The sequence below is a fragment of the Solanum stenotomum genome, chromosome 6 (assembly GCF_019186545.1).
Source record: "Solanum stenotomum isolate F172 chromosome 6, ASM1918654v1, whole genome shotgun sequence".
Classification (NCBI taxonomy): domain Eukaryota; kingdom Viridiplantae; phylum Streptophyta; class Magnoliopsida; order Solanales; family Solanaceae; genus Solanum; species Solanum stenotomum.
The window spans coordinates 38,340,289-38,365,420 of record NC_064287.1 but is presented as its reverse complement, the minus strand read 5'-3'; the positions used below and the strand labels follow the sequence as shown (position 1 = coordinate 38,365,420).

Here is a 25,132-nt window from a genome sequence, read left to right as displayed (position 1 = left end):
TTTCAATTAACTATTTACTAAATTATACTAATCTTGATTATTTATTCAAGCGTACTAAAAGAATTTACCTTATTAGAATGCAAGAATAAAAGACGTATACTAATGATTGGGGAAATTTCAGAGCAACAACTTACTTAGAATTCATGCATGGTATCTTCTTCTATGGACTTCAGTTAGTTATCAAAATCGCTGATTTACAAGGTTAAATGTATGATCATGGTCCCTCGACCTCTTGGCAGTCTAACTACATCGTTGATCAGGGATAAACTGAATCAATTGTGGGGCATTAAGTTTTTATCTTGTTTAGTAACCAAGCAAGGTCTCTAGGTATATCCCTATCCTAGATACAAATCAACCCTAATTCTAGAGAAGATCGTGCTCTTTTTGTCCCATGTTCTATCATCCTATTCCTCTCCCTAGTTCAATTCAGACAATATATCTATTTCAATGGTGGTCACTCAAAAAATACTAAAATAAGAACAAAAGAGCACTTTATGCGATAACAATTTTTAATACATAAAATTCAATACTATACAATCATCATGTAGCCACAACCCTAGAACAAAGGTCTTTAGTTACTAATGTCTAAGAAGAGAAAAAAGAAGAAAAGAATCCTAAAAAGTATCGACAACTTTTCCTTCCAAAGTCTCCGTATATCCCCCAATAATTATTCTTATGGCCTATTTATAAATGTAGAAAACCCTAAATAAAATGATAGAGTCCAAACAAATTGGGAAACCAAAACCTACATGAAATTGGAGGTGCCTTCATTCAGTGCCATGTGGCAACAAGATAATTGTCTATCAAAATCCGCTTCCTTTCAATTCTGCGTACATTTGAATGTATATAAATATTAATATAATGTTCAATTTAATGCATCAAATTGTCTGCTTTCCTTCTTCAACCTTTCATTTTTAATTCGTTTTAGCTCCAAACTTCTCCATCTTCACACCAATTTAATCCTACAAATAAAATATACTATTAAGTACAATTCACAAAAATTCATGCCCAAAAAGAACAAATAAAAATAATAAATGTGAGGCAAATAATGATTTAAAATATGTAATTTTGCCTCACATCATAGAGTATGTGTGGAAAGCTCTCAAATTGTGTTCAACTTAACTGAAGTATATGGGCTTCATACGATGGAGGATAGGAAAATGCTATGGCAGGATCCCAAGGAGAAACATATGAATCAACAAGGGGCTTGGCTAGCACTGGGAGATTATAATGTTATACTTGATTCTGAAGACTGAATAAGAGGAAATCTAGTTAGAGAAATGGAAATTGTGGACTTTAATGAATTCCTACTTGATAGTAGTATAACTGAAATGCGATCAAGTGGTAGAAGTTTCACTTGGACTAATAAACATGTTTCTAGCAAGATCGATAGAGTCTAGTCAATGGGGAGTGGATGTTAATGTTCCCACAACTAGAAGTCCACGTTATGGACCCAAAATTTTCAGACCATTCTCCAGTTAGAGTCCAGATTGCTATGGAAAACTATGAATACCCAAAACCTTATAGATTCTTGAATTGTATTGTCGATCATGAAGAGTTTTTGGGGTTGTGCAGAGAGTGTGGCTTCATAGTAGAAGAGAAGGGTATATGAAAAGTGTTTGGAAGAGTCTTAAATTGATATCAACTTAACACTCTAAGACAACAGTTGGACGATATCCAAACCACCATGAGACATCCTGAACATGATCATGATATTTTTAGACAGGAGAACACACCTCTACATCTTTTCATAGCTATAGTTAGAGGATTAATGCTGCTCATAACTACTAGCTATCCATCTAGCCAATGATAACGAAGACTCAAAAAAAGATTGGCATTAAGCTATAACTACAAAAATGGGACAACATTGTTGAGAGTATCTTAAAGAAGAAATCTAGAATGACTTGGCTAAAATTAGGAGACGCAAATAGATCCTTTTTTTTGCTAGAATAAATTCTAGATTATCCCATAGCAGAATTAAGAGTCTTACTACATCTGCTGGTATTGTCCTACTCATACAAGATGAGGTAAAAAATGAGATAATCAACTTCTACAGAGGTCTGTTGGGAACTGCAGCTACACACTTACCTACCGTAAATCCAAATGTGATGAGAAATGGCCCTATGCTGGATAGACAACATCAATTGAAACTCATTGAATTTGTTACTAAGAAAGAAGTCCTAAATGCACTTAAAGGGATAGAGGACTCAAAAGCACCAGGATGTAATGGTTACAACACTTATTTCTTTAAGAAAGCATAGAGTGTCATAGGCGAGGAGGTCACAAATGCTATCTTGGAATACTTCTCAACTGAAAAATGTTTAAGGACATAAACTAAACAACTATAACACTGATTCCTAAAGTCAAGAACCCAACTAAGATCATTGAATACATGCCAATATCATGTTGTACTATTCTCTATAATCCCATCTCAAAGGTTTTAACTGCTAGGATGAGAGTGACAATGGATGGGCTAGTGCCTGCTAGCAAATCTGTGTTTGTTCAAGGGAGAGTGATCACTGATAACATTATCATGAGCCATGATATCATCAAGTGCTACGGAAGGAAACATATATCCCCTATATGCATGATGAATATGCAAGATGAAGATCGACATGAAGAAAGCTTATGATTCTATTGAATGACCTTTACTAAAGCAGGTATTGAAAATTATCAATTTTCCACCTCTATTTGTGAATTGGATTATGACATGTGTTACCACAGTGTCTTACTCTATACTCATTAATGGTGTGCCTATTGTCCCATTCAATGCAAATAGGGACCTTAGACAGGGTAATCCCTTGTCCCCTTATTTCTTTGTGTTGTCTATGGAATACTTGAATAGACAACTACAAGCTTTGAAAAACCAACTTGATTTTAACATTCATCCCAAGTGTGGGAAGTTGCCCATCACACATCTTGGCTTTGCTGACGACTTACTACTTTTCAGTAGAGGTGATCTAACATTTGTTTGTATGATCTATGAATATTTTAATGTATTCTCTAATGCATTTGGTCTGGTAACAGACATTGAGAAAAGCTCTATTTAATTTGGAGGTGTACCAATGGCTAAGCAAGAAGCAATATTACAGAGTTTGGTATTTGCCAAAGGTATCCTTCATTTCAAATATCTTGGCACCCCTCTCACATCAAATAAGACAATCATTATCCAATATAAATCACTACTAGATAAGATGTTGGATAGGATAAAATTCTGGACATCTAGATTTTTGTCATATGCAGGTCGGGTGCAAATGATAAAAAAATATCCTATTTTCTATCCAAGTATTTTGGTCGCAAGTTTTCATCCTTCCACAAAAGGTGATCCAAGTGGCAACATCATTGTGTAAAAAGTTCTTGTGGTTTGGTGGAGCTGACACTATAAAGACATCAATAATAGCATGAAAGAAATTATGCAATCTAAAAGCAGCAAGGGGAATGGGATTCCTGGATATTACAAACTGGAATAGAGCTGCAATTTGCAAACATCTATGTAACTTTTTCTTGAAGAAATATAGACTATGGATCCAATGGATTCATGCATATTATATCAAAGGGGGCTGATCTAGCATACAAATGCCCCCACGCATCTTGGATGATAAAGAAGATTCTTAAGGCCAATGATAGTTTTGAAGCTACTGGATATAATGAGTAGGAAGTGGTTGCTATAAATAAGTAGAGTACAAAGCTAATATACTCTTAGTTAAGGGGAACTTATACCAAAGTACACTTGACAAGAATAGTATGTAACAATCATGGTGCCCCAAAATGGAAGTTTATATTGTTCTTAGTTACTTCGAGGAGATTGTTGACCAGCGATAGACTAGCCAAATGGAAGACTATTACTGATGGGGTTGGGCATAAATATCGAAAAATCAAAATATCAAACTGAATCAAATTTTTTTGGTATTTCGCTTTTTGGTATGTGTTTTTGTGTTTTCAGCATTTCAGTTCGGTTTCGGTATGTGTTTTTGTATTTTTGGTTTAACCGAAATATACATGTATATTTCACTTTTCAATTGTAACACCCCAAAAATTTCTAAGTTAAGACCCAAATCATTCTTCATTTGTAAATAAGATTGTACCGGATGATTCTTAAATTTCTCATGTATGTAAAGGTCAATTATTTAATGTGGAAATGAATTTGGATATGAGTTAGGTCACTAGAATCCCCTAGCACAAAGTTGGGTTGAACGCTTCTATACCAATTAAGTTTTGATGTAAGATTCTACTTGGGTCAACTTCAAACAACCATATCTCTTAGAATATATAGGGTTACGTGGACCATAACCTATTATATTAAATGTATTTGAATATTCTTTCCAACGCCACCAATTTCACAACAATCTAAGTTTTCAGTAAAATGTTATGACAATTTTAGTAACCTGATACAGTGAGTGATGAATTAGCCGACGGGAAAACATTAAAAAGGGTTGTTTTTGTCTTTTTACCTCTAAGAAAACCCTAAATGAATTTCTTAACTAATTAAAGGCCCAAAAAATCATATTTTCATCTCTTAATCCCTCATTTTCTTCTCTCTCAAACCCTAAGGAAAGATCAAAGTAGACTTCCATTCAAGATTCTTTCAATCTTTTTTAAGATTCTTTCAATCTTTTTCAAGATTCTTTTTCAAGGTAAGTCCTTCTCCAAGAATTTCATTCTTTCCAATTCAAATTCTTCCATACAATTATGAATCACTAATAAAAATTATAATTCTTGGCCATAGAGATTTCAAGAAACTAATTCAAGAAAGGATCTTTTGAGTGTTCTCCTTCAAGCTAGGGTTTCAAGGCTTCTAATCTAGTTCTTCTTCAAGATTATTCAAGAACCTTGTTCTTCCGAGTATGTAAGTTTATCATAGTGTTGGACTAGTTCTTCTTTACGCCCTACATCTACTTTCAAATCAGTAAAAGAGTAATCTAGGATTTTATCCCTAGATTTGAGTATTCTTGAGATGAGATGATTTTGAGTTCTTGAGTTCTTGATTCTTTTGAAATTCTGTTCCTAATTATTGAATTGCTATTTGTTAGGCATTAAGATTCTTGAGTTGATTCGTTCATGTCAATATTACAACATGAACCCTATGAATTGAGTATTCTTGAGATGAGTAGTATAGTTGAGTTTTGAGTTCTTGATTTCTGAGTATTGAGTCTTTCATATTATTATTGAGATCATTGAGTTGATTTGTTCATGTCTATATTTCAGGATGAACCCTATTTTAAGTTTAAAATTTTGAAAATCTTTTAAAACAAATATTTATGCCTTATACTGATTTTCTGAGAAAACAAAGATGAGTTTTGAGAAAGAGTTTTAAAACATGATTAGTATGACAATCGAGTATGCCATCAATGTTTAAGCAGTATGGTATCTAGATATACCATTAATGTTTATGCAGTATGACTTCCCGAGTCATCAAGTATCAGACCACAATATGATTTTTTATATAGTTTTGAGAAAGAGTTTTCAAATATGAATTGAGTTAGAGTATAAGGGAACTAAGTATTCCCAAAGGTATCAGTTTTTACATTGAGAAAAGAGAAACGTTGATTTCTAAATGAGTTAATGAGATCAAAGATATTTCAGAGCAGTTACCTCTTTTAAAGAGGTTATTTTGTGTAATTACCTCAAAACAGAGAAAAAGTATATTTTATACATTTGAGCATGAGTATATTATTGGGAGTAGTTTAATCATCGATACGAGGATGAGTTCAGACAACTCAAAATCCTCATAAACCATGCATGTCAACATGAGTCAAGGATCATACTTTTTAGATGAATCCTTATTGCTTAGTGGATCCACTTAGTTGAGGTGTTCTATACCCTGGCAAGGTATAGGACAGTTATGGCAGGGTGGACAAGACTTTGTATCATCACGTAGCTCATAGTGATAGTTATCGGTAAGAGAATCTCCCAAATAGAGTTAAAATAGTATTTTTATTATATCATTTAATATGTTGAGTTCAAAAATAAGTAAGTATTTTTGTAAAGTTTTAATAATTTCACCTCTTTATTTCTTTACATTTAGTTGAGTATATATCTATATCTATTGCACTCCTTTCATTTAGTTATTTGTTATCCAGCTTGTTACAACCCGATTTCAAAAACTAAAGGTTTCGAAACCATTTCATAACTTTTGTAAGTTTATTGATTTTTGGGAAAAATAACAATTTGGAAGTGGCCACTTAATTTTTAGGAAAAATTAAGAATAACAAGGGAATATTTGAAAGAAAACATTTTAAATAAAATCAAACTCGGGTAAGGGTTCAAATAATTCTCTAAGGAAGGGTTTAAGCATCTTAGAGAATTTGCTAACACGCGATTGACTGATGGATTTAAAAGCTTGGCTAATTTTATAAAAAAAAAGGGTTACTTATAAAAATATCTTGATACTTCTAAAAATCTCAAGAATAATCTTAACTTAAAACTTTTATCCATAGTCATGTTTTGAACCATACAATTAATTCAAACTCATAAACATGGATTAAAGGACCTTGCTTAACAACTATGAAAGGATATTAAGGATCCTTAAGTCATTCATACAAAGTACTAAGTTAAATTAAAGGACAACTAATTTATCTTAAGAAACTTAACAATTTTATCCTATTCAAAAATTTGAACTAAATAGTTAGTTCAAACTCATAAACATGGATTCAAAGCTTTTCAATAACTATGAAAGAACATGAAAGGTTCTTTAAGTCATTCTATAAGCTTAAATTACCTAACTTAAAATGGGTTTTGGGATTGAAAACTTGAATAACAAAATAAAAAATATTTCTCCCAAGGATCCATCTAAATTAACAAAATAAATGTTAGAAATTAATGATATACCGTGAGTTTACGGTATTGTTAATACATTTCACTTGAGAGTTGTGTGTGTCTAGGGCCATTTTGTATTAGCTCTTATGTGTTTTCTCATGTTTTCAGGAAATAAGTTCAGGCGTGGAGATTTGAAGACACAGCTGAAAGACGTGCAAAAAAGGGCATCTACGGAGGCAACCTACGAACCATAGGTCCAGTTACGCCCCGTAGATGATGGATGTCAATGGGTAGGCAAGGCATGGTTGAATATCAGGGAATTCTTGACTAAGTGTGGAACCACGGTTGCAACTTACGAACCGTAGATTGATCTACGGATCGTACTGTTGCTCCGTAAAATGTGACAGAAATTTGGTTCCAGCACCTGATGCTGAAAAGTCTAAGTGTGGAGCTATGGAGAAGAGTTACGGACCGTAGATTAACTTATAGTCCGTACTGTTGAACCATCGAATATGCCAAAAGTTTGGAAGATTTTGAAGATTGAAAAATTGCCCAAGTCCTGAGCCACAGAAAGGACCTACGGACCGTAAGTCAGTGTAGTAGATTGAAGACACGTCCTGTAAACTTTATTTCCTTTTTAGTTAGGACTTGTTTTCCTATAAATAGGGTATGTAAACCTCGTTTTTGGGGTTAGACTTTATTACTTTTATTCTAGTTCTTGACTTGGGAGATCAACTTGCAACTTTAGCAATTCTTAATTTCCTAAGTTCGTTTTGAAGATTTTGGTGTTGAAATTCAACTTGAAATCTGGGTTTATTATTCTTCTTACATAAGTTCATGATTTCTTCTTCTAAAACTATGAATCGTGTTCTTACTAATATGGGTAACTAAATCCACAACTAGGGTTGTGGAACCATGAGCGATTAACAAAGTATGAATATTAACTAAGCAATTCTTGAATAGTGTATTTGCATGCATTAGTAATTCTTTCGTTTAGAAGTCTTTTTAACGAGTGCACGCGTTAGAACTCGCCTTGTTGCTACTTGCCGGACCAAGGAGGTAGTTAATTAGAAAAGAATTATCAACATAGATTTAGTATGATACTATCTAATAGAATTAATGTCGATTGGTGCAAGGGTGAAAACTAAGTCATACATCAATGTGACGACTAATATGAGGTAATGGTAAAGGTTAGTAAATTATACACACGTAGCCGAACCAAGGTGCGGGGTCAAATTCTCTAGATGTCGGACCAAGACATAACTTATCGCTTTGCATTTAATACACTAGGAAGGGATTGCTATTACTAGGATTACAGAGTTATGAGCTTATGGGGAACACGTACTCCCTAGTTTCTTTCTCAATTTGATAACAACAAAAGTTTAAATCTTGCTTACTAATTAATTTCATAACTTCCAAAATTTGTTACACAAATCCCCCCCTCCCTTTTACTTATTTGTCTCGGAAATACATTCGCTAAACAAATATAATAGTTATTGAACTTAAGTCTAAACCATATTCCTCGTGGAATCGACCCCAACCTACAAGTTGGGTTCTTTACGTGATAACGATAGCTTATGCAACTGAAAAGAGGTGTAATTTGAGCGTATCAATTAACAACAATTATCACAAAATCACAATATAAGGAGAATAAAAGGGCGAATAGAACTTGGATAATTTTAAGTCCACTTACTGCTTCTTATTTCTTGCTGCTAGTGCTAAAATGATATTTCCAGCCTTTTGAGACTGCTGAAACTGATGCAAAAACCAGGTGTTTTAATTTCGGCCAATTTGAACCCAAAACACTCTCATTTCAACTCTTTTGTACCCATGTTGCGGCTTCAGATTTTGGGCTTTTAACCCAATTTTCGCTTCTCGTTTCTCAGCCTTTCAAAGCTGCTGCAGTGGCTGGCTCTTGGGTTTTATCCCAGTAATATTAACCTCCTTTCAATTTTCTTAAAGGAGGTTGACCCGAGGAGAGGAGTATGCAAGAGTAGTAGTCCAATTGGACTCAAACGAGAGAATTCATGCCAAGAAAAAGAGGGAAAAAGATTAACAACAACATTTGGATGATATAAACTTGAGCTTAAAACAAACAATGTCATGTGAGCTCAAAACTCCAAATGGCATGTTTATCATGTCTGAAATTATACCAAACTTAACCATATACTACTATCGATCACAAAAAAAATAAAGATAAAGCAAATATAAATTAGAGAAAAGAACTATATCAAGTAAATATGGACTTACTGGTTAAGGAAACAAGCTGATGTCAACATGAATTAATTTAGACATGACACATATAGCCATATTCAAACACAACAATGAAGAAACAACTACCAAAAGCAAGCAGAACTCTATATAGAGTTACTGAACCAGAATTACAGCAAAGAACATCTAAGGGCAATCGAGGGTAGCACTTGAAGATTTACGGCAGTTGAGGTTAGATTAACTACAAACACTAAAAAAAAGAGTGGTATATTTGCACCTAAAATCAGTAAATGAACACGAGAACATATTTATAATAATGTCAAAATTATTTGAACACCACATGGTTTCATAAGAGATTCAGAATCAATGTATAAAATAACATGTCCAATATGGAGGCACTTAACAACAATAGACAGCCACAACTTAAATATGACAACAACTAAACAGAGGTTTCCTACTCCTACTTAAACACAACCTTTGATCAAACCAAAAAGGAGTTCAAAACAGATTTAAGTATATTTTAAAGATAAACAACTTTAGACTCAACTTGATCAAAGTTTTAAGCCAATTCATTTAGCATATACGAAAGACAAACAAGAAAGAGCAGGGAGATATAAAATAACTTATAGAATTTAAACAAGGATCTAAGTAGAGTAATCTAATAAATTTTAGGAGTATAAAAGCTATAATATGAGCTTTCATCCATCCCAACCTAACTCTTTGGAGAGTGCTAAAGAGCAGCCCCAAATGTAAGCAATTTCTCACTCAGACAGGCTCTCGATTGTCATTAAGTGCCAATGGTCTGTTATTTGATAAATCACACCAACAGATTTTACAAAATGGACAGACATAGATGGCATTTCAGCAACGAATACAGGCTTCAAAGAAAAAAAAATAGAAGATGAAAACCTTAAAACTGATAAAACTAAACTCCATATTTCAGATTTTCATTACCACTTAGATTGGTGAATCAATCAAAAGAAACTAGATACTTCAAAAGCTTTTCCAAATCAAAATGAATACAAGTTACAGACTCCAACCTAACAACTAGGAATGCTTGAACATGAAAATCACAACTCTAACTCCATTCAACACTGATTAAACTTATCCCCAAGACAATAGCAAATGCTGAAATTAAGGCATGACTATCTTACATATAAATTAACCGAGATGAGCAATTTTACTATTTTTTTAAGCTATTGGAAAAATACTTAAACAGCTAATGCCAAACACATTTCAATGAACAAGACATAATTAAGAGCCAACATAAATGCTGAAATAAAGAGAAGATTACATGGTTGTGGGCAGCGAACCGGATGACGAGTTTAATGTAGACGATTCCCCCACCTCTTTCAACTCGAACGACCACAAAAGCCACAAAATTTTAAACTATTGAGCCGAGAATTCCCAAACCCTTAAGGGGTACTCTCCAGTCTCCAAAAATCGTCCCTTTGAATAGTGAATGGGGTGGGTTTACATAGAAACGAAAAAAAATCCCAAAACGGAAGAAATCTGGATGTGGGACTGTTGCAAATTGAAAATCGTTTGAGAAATGATGTGGAAGAGGCCGAAGTCTCCAATTTTCGCAGTGGATAAGGTGTATGAGCTGGAGAGTGTACGAATTTGAAACGAAAATGAAGAGAAAAGGAAATTGGAATGGACCACACCATGGTTGCCTCTGGAAGCTCCGCGTATCTTTAGGCTCGTGCCAAGCACGCAGATTGTACGAATATAAAGTAAAGTAGGGGAAATTTGATGCGGCAAATTTGGGAATGGGTTCGTTCTTTGGTTTGTTTTGTTCTCGCGTATTTGTATTGAGAATGAGAAGGAGAAGAGCATGGAGGATTTTGGGCTTAAGAATGGGCCGGGTCGCTAAAAAATGTTTGGTGAAAGGCTATTTGATGGTCCAAATTTGAAGTGAATAAAGTCTATTAAGCTGGTTTCAAAGGGAACAAGTCCTTTGATTTCTATATCCATTGAATTTAAGTTGATAAAACGAGAACGAAATGAATTATAAACTCGACTAATTACTCAATCTTCTTAACTTTTAACAACACAATATAATTATTTTGAAAAGAAAGATCTTAGTTAAATTGTGAACTAATCAGTTTTAAAGGAAATAAGATGAGTATTTAATTAGAACTCTATTTTTTGGTAAAATGATTTTCTAAATATGTATTCCAAAATTGAAAATTATATAAATCTATATATTTTAAGTATATAGAGATATATTTTATAGAAAATATTGGAAATTGCATTGAAAAATGATTTCAAAAGTAATTTTTTTATTATTCAAAATAATTACTTCAAGTTGTTTGAAATTTAAGAAGCTTGAAAATTAATTTAATAGTGGAGGTCCAAAATTGGGTGTCAACAACTGCCCCTCGTTTGATTGGGATGGATGGAAGAGATCCGAGAAAAACAAAATTAACAAATCCAATTTTGTCCGACCACTAATTCATTTCTTCGGAATGGTGAATAGTAAGGATATCTATTTTTTTTTTGAAGAATTATGGCCGGGCCCTGGTACTGGGTTTCCTACTTATCTCAGGTTACATGTGAACTCAGGCTACTAGTAGTTTGAAACGATTGATTTTAAGCACGATTTTCAAAGAATTCCAAAAGTTATTCCGATGTCGAAGTATGGAGAGACCGAAAAGCTCAAGAATGGAGTGATGATAGAATTGTTGGAGTATAGTCAAGTTTTCAACACTAAGTCCGCCTACATATCCTTAAACTTTTGTAATCAGACTGCTTGTAGTTCGAATCAATCGGTTGAAAAGGAAATCTCTTATGCGGATTTAACCTTTAGCTTAAGGATGAGTGACAATTAATTGAGCGCAGAAAAGAGGCTTGCAAACATCTCACTAATAAATGTGGGGCCCTTCACACCCATATGTAAGAACTTACATGGACAAACTTTCAAAGATCTATGTGTATTGTCACTCGAATTTGAAAATTTGCCTTCAGTAAGAGTTGAAATTTTCACTGAATGCGAAACTGAAACGTTAAACCCCGAGAAATACTTGCACACCTTATGATAGGGATGTGGTTTGATTGTGGTGGAAGTTGTTCCTCAACTCGCGTCCTAAGAGTTTGATACTCCTCTTTGGACTTTGTCCAGTTTGCTACTAAGAAAAAGTTTCACGTTGTGTTGTGTTCTATTTGACTTAGTCAACTTTGTGTATTGAAAAGTCTGGAAAACAATTGTCAGTAGAAAAATGTAACATAAACACAAATATAATTTGTGCAAACCTGATTTAACATGTCGGAGATGATGACCCAATTTAAAATGTACTACTCACGAAGAAAGTGGTGATCCAAAGTGATGTGTCGATTTGAACGAGGTGATGATTCAATAGCATGATATAACGTGTCACTTTTTAGGGAGGTGACGTCCCAACATGTCACTTTTTAGGGAGGTGATGTCCCGACATGTCATTTTTTAGGGAGGTGATTTCCCAATATAATATAACCTTATGCTTAAAGGAGGTAATGTCCCAATATTATAATAATGTGTCACTTTGAGGGAAGTGATTGTTCAATATAATATAACGTGTCACATTGAAGGAAGTGACGCTCCAATAATATAACGTGTCACGTTGAAGAAAGTGACGCTCCAATAATATAATGTATCACGTTGAAGGAAGTGACGCTCCAATAATATAATATGTCACGTTGAAGGAAGTGATGTTCCAATACTAATTTAACGTATCACATTGAAGGAAGTGACGCTCCAATAATATAATATGTCACGTTGAAGGAAGTGGCACTCCAATAATATAACGTGTCACGTTGAAGGAAGCGGCACTCCAATAATATAATGTGTCACGTTGAAGGAAGTGACACTCCAATAATAATTTAACGTATCACATTGAAGGAAGTGACGGTCCAATAATATAACGTGTCACGTTGAAGGGAGTGACGCTCCAATAATAATTCAGTGTGTCACGTTGAAGGAAGTGACACTCCAATAATATAATATTTCATGTTGAATGAAGTGACGGTCCAATAATATAACGTGTCACGTTGAAGGGAGTGATGCTCCAATAATAATTCAATGTGTCACGTTGAAGGAAGTGACACTCCAATATAATAATGTATCATGTTGAAGGAAGTGTTGCTCTAATAATAATGTGTCACATTGAAGGACGTGACGCTCCAATATAATAATATATCACGTTGAAGGAAGTGACACTCCAATAATAATACCCTAATGATAAAGAACAAATCTTAAAAATAAGGAGTAAGGTTATAACATAGTAATGTGGTTTGTCTCTTGTAATTTCTGAAGCTGGTAAGATCTGTGATTGTCTAAAAAGGGTTGTTCCCGCACTCATAAAGAATTTGTTAACAGATAACAAGAATTAACACATGTTAAGACTTTTGAACATGTCATGATGATCTGGTAACCATAGAGAACGCGGGATTCTGGAATAATGTTTTGAGAACTTTTAATGTTGAAACAAGGTAATAATGGCCAATTAGGGATGTCACATAAAGTGAGTCCCTATGTTTAGTCTGGAATCTCTTATTAAAGAGAGAATTTTCTCGAAAAAGAATATCTGAAACTTGAATTTGAACGAAGATTTTGAGAACTTTGAACTATTTCAAAATGTTGCCCATGTTTCTAGTCCAAGAGTGCTTAACTGATTCAAAAAATGAAGAATGACTGATTCAAAAACATGCCCCAGTTTCCTCTAAGGTCTGTAATTTGAAATAGTAGGAAGACCGAATCCTTATATAGGATTGCCTACGTATCTTGCTGGAACAAAAAATCAGGTCTGACGTAGTTCGAACCTGAAGCTTAACGAAATTCAAAGAGAATGAAAAATTTGTCAGAGAAAAGTCAAGGGATTATAAATAATAGAGGGCAAAACTCGTCAACGTAAAAATAGAGGATAAGAGTAAGCTTGTTGGATTGGATCCTTGGTGCAAAATCTTTGATAATAGCATATTTGAAAAGGATTGACCAACGTTCTTTTTCTGTGGGTGTCTCGCTTGATCCTTCAAAACTTTAGAAGAATCTCTTGAAATTCTGACTCTGATTCTAACGACACCTGCAGAGTTCAAATGTAATTAGTTAACAAAGATAAAATTATTAAATTAGAAGATAAATTTTCAGATGAAGTTGTTCAACTTATATTGGTCTGGATAACGTCTTATGGTCTTTGTCATTGTGTCAAGCTACTTCATCTGTAAAATTGAGAATGTGTAGTCACAATAAATTAAAAGGAAAACATTTAGAAGATGAGTAAGAGTAGAAATCATCTGAGCTATGACGAGGCCACAATGGATCTAACGATGTCCTGTGACTTTAAGTTCCTGCATCCAAAGAAAAATTCTTAGTTTTGAGAGACTGATTTATGTTGGTTTTGCCTTGCCATCCTGATGCTCTTTTGACATCTGGTTTATAAGCTTGTCAGATCTCAAAATCTCGTTTGATGGAATTTTTAAGGATCCTCTTCAAAAATTCTGTCCCGGCTTAAATCATAACATAACTTTGAACTTTCTGTAGTTTTTAGTTGAATTTTTTAGTGAATCTCAAAAATTCTGCCCCAGTTGCAACTCTGAAATGATCTTTGATTCTGATTTGTTGGAAAAATTCCCCTTCTAACAAATTTTGAGATCCTCTCAAAATTCTTCCCCAATTTTCATCATAAAGGGAAATGAAAAACTTACGAGGAATATGACCAAGCCGGTGTGACGCCTACGTATCCCGCTGAGCAGGAATCAGGTCAGACGTAGTTCATTACAGATGAGAAACGCTTACAAATAAAATCCAAACAAACGAATACAAAAGAAACAAAGAGATAGAAATGCAATTACATGGAAATAAAAAAATAAACTTCAAATGCAAGACTAAAAGACGCCAAAAGTATGACTTTTAGAAAAATTTGCTTCTTCTTCGCAACTAGTTACGACAATGACTACTCTTTGTGCTTGGGTAGTGGATTGATGTTCACATTCGGTGGAGCATGTGCAAGTTTTACCACCTCGTTGTCAATCAGATCTTGAATTTTGTGCTTGAGAGTGATACACTTCTCGGCATCGTGCCCAATAACTCCTGAGTGATAAGCACAACGCTTATTTGGGTTATACCAATCGGCTGAAGTATTCACAGTCTTGGCTTCCACTAGTTGCAATATTCTTGCCTCTTTCAATGTCTCAAAAAGTTGTCGTGTCTCACACAATGGTGTGAAGACTCAGGGAGGCTTTTTCTCAAAATTGGGACGAGGTGTATTGTTTCGAGGATTTTGCATTGGTCATGGAGAACAAAATGTCGCTTGATTGTTGCAAACATAGTATTGTGAATTAAGATAGCCTGGAGGTGGTTGACGGTTATATAAGGTAGCTCCCTAAGTCGTTAACATCATGACTTCTTTATCCTTTTTCTTTTCAAAGGAACCAGTTTAATACCCCCTATTAGCAAACTGAGATGAGGTGTAACTTGTTATTCTGCCAGTCTTGAGACCGTCTTCAATCATTTCTCCAGCCTTGATAACTTTAGCGAATGTCTTTCCACCCATTGTCACCATTCGCTCATAGTATTCTGAGTCTTGAGCTTGAATGAAATAGGTGATCATTTTTTATTCCTCCATAGGTAGGTGCACCCTAACAGCTTCCTCCCTCCAACGAATGACATATTCTCGAAAGCATTCAACCGACTTTAGTTTTAGCTTGGTAATAAAGATCCTATCTGGAGCGATTTCAACATTAAACTTATAGTGATCCACAAAAACATTCGCTAGATCATTCCAAGTACGCCATTTAGTCACATTTTGCTTTGAGTACCACTCTAAGGCTTTTCCAGTCAGACTTTGATTGAATAGCTTGATTCTTATCCCTTCGTTATTTCCAATGTCAATCAACTTTTCACAGTATATTTTCAAATGGAAGAAAGGATTTCCCGATCCACTGAACTTTTCAAACTTTGGAATCTTGTAACCAAGTGGAAGCTCAATTTCAGGGAATGTGCACAACTCTTCATATCTCACACTCTGGCTACTTTCAAACCCATGAAGGCCTCTCATAGCATCTTCTAAGCTTTTCATCTTTCTATTTATCATTTCAGCATCAATTGATTTTGTATCATTTTCAATTTCAACATAGTGATTAACATCTTGGCGGTGAAACTCCTGAGCCTTGGTAACAGGTGGAGCAGTGACATAAGTGTACACTAGTGGAGCATGATGTGTTACCGTTGGAGCTTTTGGAGGTGCAAATGTGTACACAAGAGGAGTATCTTGAGTTGAATGAATGAGCAAAACACTTTGAGCCCTTTTTGGCGAGCATTAGGTAGTAGGTTCTGAGAAGTATCTTGGTATTGTGTTACCAGAAGATTCAGTTCACCAATTTGTCGCTCTAGATGAGCAATGACTTCCATGGTTGATTCTGTTGCTACTAAGGCACTAGGATTGGCCGCGATAGATGAAGTAGGGATCATTTCAGATGAAGTAGATGTGTTGATAGTGGAATCCATTTTGAACGAGTGCTCTTAGTAGTCCAAGTAAGAAATGAAGAGTCTGTAAAAATTTCATTGACCTTAGACCGTGTAAAATATGGATGTTTTATCAACGGATGCTTTGGTGAAGTAAACAAGTTTTGATTACCAACACAAATCAGTCGCTCCTTCTAAAAAAAAACTTAAAAAGTAAGATAGTTAGTCCATTAATCATAATAATCAACCAAAGTAACATATAAAACAAATAACATTTGTTTTGCTCAAAATAAATTAGTCCAAAATTCGAGGAGGGAGAGACTCTAAAAGGTGACCAAATGGAAAAAACATTGATCCTTTTGTGAACTAAAACTTTAATGAAAGAAAGGAATTTGAACAAAGAAAACTATGTGATTTGAGTAAAAATTCAAATGTTGATCTTTTGAAAGGTTCAATTGAATAGCCCTTTTGAGAATAATTTTCAAGTGAACAACGAGGTCAAAGTGAATTTGAATGATGACCTAATAATTTTTTAAAGGTCTATTAAACTTAGAACCTGAGTAATTTTGAACGTATTTTGATAATGGAGTTAAAAAGTATTTTAAAAGGCTTGAAAATTGAGTTTATATGTTAAATGACGTTCTAAGACTTTAGAATGAAATAATTGACCAATTATGTTTAAAGCAAAACATATGTATATAAACGCATAGGTCAAACAAGCACAAACGAAACAAAAGTTGTAACATTTAACACACAGACAATATATAACGCCTCCTAACATACATTGACTTTTAAAACCAAAGGTAAGCGTAACGTTTGAAGGATATGTATATCGGTTGTGAAATGTTCCATTGCCTCAAAATATATACACAAACCTTATGAATAAAACAAAATGGGATACATAATAAAGGAGAGGAAAATAAATAACAGTCCCACGCAAGGGCACAATGATAAACTAAACTAAGCTTTCATATGAAATCTTCATTCTCGAACTTCTTAATACTTTGAAATTTCTTCCGAATGAAGGGAATCTTCCTTTGACTTAACAAAGAAACTACTTATAAAATAAAAACTCTACCACAAGGAGAATGGTACGCACAAATCGACATACATATCCTTCAAATTTAACAAATAGTGGATGATCGTCTTGTATTGATCGGGGGTCAATTATACACAAAGTGATCTTCTAATGGGCCCAACACACCTTGGATGTTAGGCCAACTTAGTTCAAAATGCGCTAAATTTGGGATTTGGTCTCGTTGTACGCTAGTTGACTAGGAGTGGCTTTTGAAAGATCAAAAACTCAAGTAGACAACTTAGGCTGGAACTCACGACAACTATTGGATGCATGATGAACCAATAAATTGTCGATCATTCCAGAAAAGGATTTAATATAAAAAAGACCAGTTGTGATTATGCATAAACCGTTTTTAATATATTATAAATACATCAGAAAATGTCTATAAATACATTAGAAAATGTCATGAATCCAATGACAATGAATATTCAAAATTTAAACACATAATTGCATAAGGTAACAAATAATACAATAATAGTTAGTCAAATGGTAAAATCATTTTGGTTAGAACCTAGTTGAATCCCCAGCGGAGTCGCCATCTGTTACAACCCGATTTTGAAAACTAAGATGTAACATTCGACAATTTAAAATGAATATGAAGAAGCTCGAAATTGGAAATAATCATTTTTTGAAAAAATTTAGAATCTGAAAATTTGGCTAAGTTCAGAATCTGAAAATTTGGTTAAGTGTCAGAAAAAGTGAGTTTTTGGCCAACTTTGAATAGTCATAATTCCTAGCTTAGGATGAGTTAGGAGTAGTTCCAGTTATGTTTGCGAAGCTTGTGGAATGATCTTTCCAACACCACCGAGTTTGCTCGATTTCGAGTTCGTATGAGGGAGTTATGCCCTTTGGAAGTTGGGCAGTTGGCAGAGAAATTCGTCCGAAAATTTTAAGGTTATTTTTGTCTTTTCCCTAACCAATTCTTTTGGTTATATTGTTGTGTTAGACTGATTTTTAGATCAGTTTGTCTCATTTTAAAAGAGTGAGAGTTAGGGCTTGGGAGATAAGAGAGAAAGAAGAGAAGAAGAAGAAGAGGAAAAAGGGAAGATCAAGCAAGGAGATCATCGTGGATATCGTCAGGGTGATCCATACTAGGTATGTGAGTTCATAGTGATGGGTTGATTCTTTCCCCCACACACCAAACTCGTTTTATTATTGAGAAAAGATTGGTTGTGTTGTTTGGAGTTGTTGGTTGTGTTGTTGATATTGTTAATTGTGTTGTTGAAGTCCCTTGTTGATTTGGGACATAATTTGGTTGTGTTTTTTAGTTGAATCTCTTGTATGTTGAGAGATTTTATGATCCTTAGTGTTAGGGTTGGTCCTTTCCCCCACATTCCAAATTCATTTTATTTTCAAAAAAAGATTGGTAGTGTTGTTGAAGTTGTTGGTTGTGTTGTTGATTGTGGTGTTGAAGTTCCTTGTTGATTTGGGACATGATTTGGTTGTGATTTTGTTGTTGGAACCTTTGAGGTTGAGAGGGTTTAGAGTTGGAAAGAAACAAGGGAAAAAAGTCAAATTTTTGGGGGAAAAGGGCTGGGCTGTCGCGCCAGCCAGCGCACCCCAAAAAGGGACGCTGAACTTTCCCCTTGGGGCAGAACCCCCAGTAGGCCCTTCTGAAGTTTGAGGGCTGGCACCCCGCACCTTTTAGAGCGCCAAGGACATCAATCTTTCCCGTTACCTTCATTCCCCACTTTTTCATACATGTTCCTTGGTAAAGTACTTATGTTTTATAGTTGTTTCCAATACTTTAAGGTACATCTTAACATCCCAAACTCATCCATAACATGTGATCAAACACCTTGAATTCATAATCCGATTCAAGGAGAGTTAGTTTCTAAGTCAAGTGAAGTTAGAAGTCAAGTGAAGTTAGAGCCAAGCTTAGAAGTTAAGTCAGTCAAAGCAAGTTTTCAAAGTTGTTCAAGAGTCTATACTGAACGTTTTAACTTCATTTTAAGGTTCAAGTTTCAAGTCGAGTAAAAAGTAAAGAGTTTCAAGCTAAGTAAAGAGTCTCAAGTTTCACGTTAAGTAAAGAATGTAGAGTTCCAAGTTAAGTCAAGAGTTTAAAGTCGAGTTCATTTCTCAAAAGCTATTACGGAACTAAGTATTCCAAAAGAAGTTTATAAATGTTTTTACATTTGAGTAAGAGAGGAAACATGTTTTCCAAAAGAGCCTTTGGGCTAAGTTTTGAGTAATTATCTCAACTAAAGAAAGATGTGTTTAAAGACACTTATGAGCCAAAGTATTTTTGGGAGTAGTATTGAGCACCGAATTGGGGACACGAGTTTATATTAACTCAACTCTCCATGAGAACCATGAGCCAACATGGGATTTCTCGGGTCATACTTTTTAGATGATCACAAAAGTTAAGCCAGTGGATCTACTTAGTAAAGTTAGCTTCCTATATCACGGCAAGGTATAGGATGGTCCTTGGACAATTTGAGGTAAAACGTTGTATCATCACTAGGGCTCATAGTGGTGGTTGTCGGTTAAAGAACCTCCCACATAAGTTATATTACTTTTATATAAGTAAAGTTGAGTTGTTATTGTTTTATCATTAACAAGCTAAGTTGTTTATACTGTTTTACAAGTCTTATATATTGCATGTGTCTTATTGCTTTATATATTGAGTTCAGTTATTCATGAGTCGAACAGAGCCAGGGTAAGAGTTTTTTTCTACTCTTTTCAAGCTTAAGTTGTGGTTTAGTTTTTCAACTCGCATACTCGTACATTCCATGTACTGATGTCAGTTGGCCTGCATCATATTATGATGCAGACGTAGGTACCCAGGATCAGCATCCAGTACGCAGTTGATCCAGCTGAGCACTCCAGAGTTAGTGGTGAGCCTCCTTGCATTCCAGATGACTCAATTATTTTGTGTTCTTAGTTTTGTTTTATTAGGGTGTTGCGGGGTCTGTCCCAACATCTATCTCAGTATTTTAGAGGTTTCATAGACAGTTAGTCAGTTAGTTTTGAGTCTGTCATCTATGTATATATGTAAATATTCTATTTTGAGATTTGAGTTGTCTTTGTGGCCAGATTTTATAAGTTAAGTTGTTTTGTAACTTTGCATTTGCATTGAGTTATTTTGTTGGGTTAGGTTTCCGCTGAGTTAAGAAAGTCAGGCCAAGGGTTCGCTTGGGGCTTGGGGCCAGAAATAGTCTCCGGGTGCCGGTCTCGCCCAGGGTGTAGGCTCGGGGCGTGACATAAGATTTCGAAACTATTTTCACAACTTTGGCAATTTTTGTTAAGTTTTGGAAAAATTTATAATTTGGAAGTCGTCACTTAAATTTTAGGAAAAATTAAGAAAATCATTTAAGAAGGGAATATTTGAGAAAACATTTTAAATAAAACCAGAGTCCGGTAAGGGTTCAAATAATTTTCTAAGAAAGGGTTTAGGCATCTTAGAGAATTTGCTATCACGCGATTGACCGACGAATTTAAAAGGTTGGCTAATTTTATAAAAAATGATTACTTATAAAAATATCAAGAATAATTTTAACTTAAAACTTTTATCCATAATTATGTTTTTAACCATACAATTAATTAAAACTCATAAACATGGATTAAAGGACATTGCTTAACAACTATGAAAGGATATTAAAAATCCTTAAGTCATTCATACAAAGTACTAAGTTAAATTAAAGGACAACTAATTTATCATAAGAAACTTAACAATTTTATCCTATTCAAAAATTTGAACTAAATAGTTAGTTCAAACTCATAAACATGAATTCAAAGTTTTTCAATAACTATAAAAGAACATTAAAGGTTCTTTAAGTCATTCTATTAGCTTAAGAGCCCGTTTGGATTGATTTTTAAAAAGTAACTTTTTAAAGTGTTGAAAGTTATTTTAAAAATAAGTAGTTATGTATTTGGATAAAAGTATTGCGGTTGAAAAAAGGTTGTTGATGTGTTTGGCAAATAAGTATTGTTAAACACTTTGTTTTATCAAAATGTCTGAAATACCCTTAAAACTACTAACATAATAAAAAGTTGATTAATCTAAGGTTTTTATTTCTAAGAAAAATTTTTAAAAATCAATTTATATTTTAATTCAATTTCAATAACTTAATATTTAAGTTAATTTAAATGTGCAACTTATTTTAAATTTCAAAAATATATAATTTGAATAGATCACATGAAAGAATTTGGGAATAGTTTAAAAGAATTGAGGGTAAAAAAGTAATATATTTTGTCAAAGTAGAATGACTTTTAAGTTAAAAAAAAAAAAAACAGGGATCACCCTACTTTTAACTTTTGACTTATTTTAAGTCACTTTTGACTTATTTTAAATTGTTCTTATGATTGTCAAACACTCTCACAAGTCAAAAACTGACTTTTAAGTCAGTTTAACCAACTTAAAAGTCATCCAAACGGGCACTAAATTACCTAACTTCAAATGGATTTTGGGATTTGAAAACTTGAATAACAAAATAAAAAATATCTCTCCCAAGGATTCTTCTAAATTAAAAAATAAATGTTAGAAATTAACAGCAACTATCACAAAATCACAATATAAGAAGAATAAAAGGACGAATAGAACTTGGACAATTTTAAGTCCACTTGTTGCTTCTTATTTGCTGGTGCTGGTGCTATTTTCGAACATTTTTAAGTCCAAAAAATGTTATTTCCAGCCTTTTGAGACTGCTGAAACTGGTGCAAAAACCAAGTAAACTAATTGCGGACAATTTGAACCCAAAACCCTCTCATTTCAGCTCTTTTGTGCCCCTATTGTTGCTTTTGATTTTGGGTTTTTAACCCAATTTTCGCTTCTCGTTTTTCAGCCTTTCAAGGCTGCTGTAGTGGCTGGCTCTTGGGTTTTATCCCAGTAATATTAACCTCCTTTCAATTGGCTTAAAGGAGGTTGACTCGAGGAGAGGAGTATGCAAGAGTAGGAGTCCAATTGACTCAAATGGGAGAGGTCATGCCAAGAAAAAAAGGGAAAAAGATTAAAAACAACATTTGGATGATATCAACTTGAGCTTAAAACAAACAATGTCATGTGAGCTCAAAACTCTAAATGACATGTTTATCATGTTTGAAATTATACCAAACTTAACCATATACTACTATCGATCACAGAAAAAACAAAGATAGAGTAAATATAAATTAGAGAAAAGAACGATATCAAGTAAACATGGACTTACTGCTTAAAGAAACAAGTTGATGTCAACATGAATTAATTTAAGACATGACACAAATTGCCATATTCAAACACAGCAATGAAGAAAAAACTATCAAAAGCAAGCAGAACTCTATCTAGAGTTACTGAACCAGAATTACAGCAAAGAACATCTAAGGGCAATCGAGGGTAGCACTTGAAGATTTACGGCAGTTGAGGTTAGATTAACTACAAACAGTAAAGAAAAGACTAGTATATTTGCACCTAAAATCAGTAAATAAACACGAGAACATATTTATAATAATGTCAAAATTATTTAAACATCACATAATTTCATAAGCAATTCAGAATCAGTGTATAAAATAACCTGTCCAAGATGGAGGCACTTAACAACAATAGGCAGCCACAACTTAAATATGACAACAACTAAACAGAGGTTTCCTACTCCTACTTAAACACAACCTTTGATCAAACCAAAAAGGAGTTCGAAACAAATTCAAGTATAGTTTAAAGATAAACAACTTTAGACTCAACTTAATCAAAGTTTTAAGCCAATTCATTTAGCATATACGAAAGACAAACAAGAAAAAGCAAGGAGATATAAAATAACTTAGAGGATTTAAACAAAGATCTAAGTAGAGTAATCTAATAAATTTTAGGACATATAAAAGCTATGATATGAGCTTTCATCTATCCCAACCTAACTCTTTGGAGAGTGCTAAAGAGCAGCCCCAAGGTAAGCAATTTCTCACTCAAACAGGCTCTCGATTGACATTGAAAGCCAATGGTCTGTTATTTGACAAATCACACCAACAGATTTTACAAAATGGACAGACATAGATGGCATTTCAGCAACGAATACAGGCTTCAAAGAAAAAAAAAAAACAAAAGATGAAAACCTTAAAACTGATAAAACTAAACTCCATATTTCAGATTTTCGTTACCACTTAGATAGGTGAATCAATCAAGATAAACTAGATACTTCAAAAGCTTTTCCAAATCAAAATGAATACAAGTTACAGACTCCAACCTAACAGCTAGGAATGCTTGAACACGAAAATCACAACTCTAACTCCATTCAACACTAATTAAACTTATCCCAAGACAATCGCAAATGCTGAAATTAAGGCATGACTATCTTACATATAAATTAACCGAGTTCAAAGATGATCAATTTTGCTTTTTTTTTTAAGCTATTAGAAAAATACTTAAACAGCTAATGCCAAACACATTTCAATGAACAAGACATAATTAAGAGCCAACATAAATGTTGAAATAAAGAGAAGATTACCTGGTTGTGGGCAGCGAACCGGACGACGAGTTTGACGGAGACGGTTCCACCACCTCTTTCAACTCAAACGACCACAAAAGCCACAAAACATTAAACTATTGAGATGAGAATTTCCAAACCCTTTATGGGTACTCTCAATCTCCAAAAACCGTCCATTTGAATAGTAAATGGGGTTGGTTTATATAGAAACCAAAATAAATCCCAAAATAGAAGAAATCTCGATATGGGACTGTTGCAAATTGAAAATCGTTTGAGAAATGATGTGGGAGAGGCCGAAATCTCCAATTTTCGCAGTGGATAAGGTGTATGAGCTGGAGAGTGTACGAATTTGAAATGAAAATGAAAAGAAAAAGGAAATTGGAATGGACCACACCATGGTTGCCTCCGGAAGCTCCGCATGTCTTTAGGCTCGTGCTAAGCACGCAGATTGTACGAATATGAAGTAAAAAAGGGGAAATTTAAAGCGGAAAATTTGGGAATAAGTTCGTTCTTTGGTTTGTTTTGTTCTCGCATCTCTGTATTGAGAATGAGGAGGAGAAGAGCATGGAGGATTCTGGGCTTAAGAATGGGTCGGGTCGCTACAAAATGTTTGGTTAAAGGCTATTTGATGGTCCAAATTTGGAGTGAATTAAGTCCATTAAGATGGTTTCAAAGGGAACAAGTCCTTTGATTTATATATCCATCGAATTTAAATTGATAAAACGGGAACGAAACGAATTATAAACTCAACTAATTGCTCAATCTTCTTAACTTTTAACAACACAAAATAATTGTTTCGAAAAGAAAGTTCTTAGTTAAATTGTGAACTAATCAGTTTTAAAGGAAATAAGATGAGTATTTAATTAAAACTCTATTTTTCAGTAAAATGATTTTCTAAATATTTATTCAAAAATTGAAAATTATATAAATCTATATATTTTAAGTATATAGAGATATATTTTATAGAAAAATGGGAAATTGCATTGAAAATGATTTCAAAAGTAATTTTTTTTATTATTCAAAATAATTACTTCAAGTTGTTTGAAATTTAAGAAGCTTGAAAATTAATTTAATAGTGGAGGGCCAAAATTGGGTTTCAACACAACTATATTACATACTCGTACATTCAATGTACTGATGTCATTCGACCTGCATCTTTAATGATGTATATACAAATTCTTGGGATCCTCAGCAAGAGTTTGTTGCGATCACTTCATCCGCTCGTCAGCTTTTGAGTGAAACGTTCTTGCTTCC

At 34.0% G+C, this 25,132-nt stretch overlaps 1 long non-coding RNA gene across 1 annotated transcript; it reads right to left on the bottom strand.

Annotated features, from left to right (window-relative positions):
• Positions 1 to 469: 469 nt before the first annotated feature.
• On the bottom strand, positions 470 to 23,573 carry LOC125869447 (uncharacterized). Its single transcript, XR_007446823.1, has 3 exons — positions 22,326 to 23,573; positions 8,450 to 8,697; positions 470 to 962 (listed from the first exon to the last, which is right to left on the bottom strand). It is a non-coding gene; the product is annotated as an uncharacterized LOC125869447 (long non-coding RNA).
• Positions 23,574 to 25,132: the final 1,559 nt, after the last annotated feature.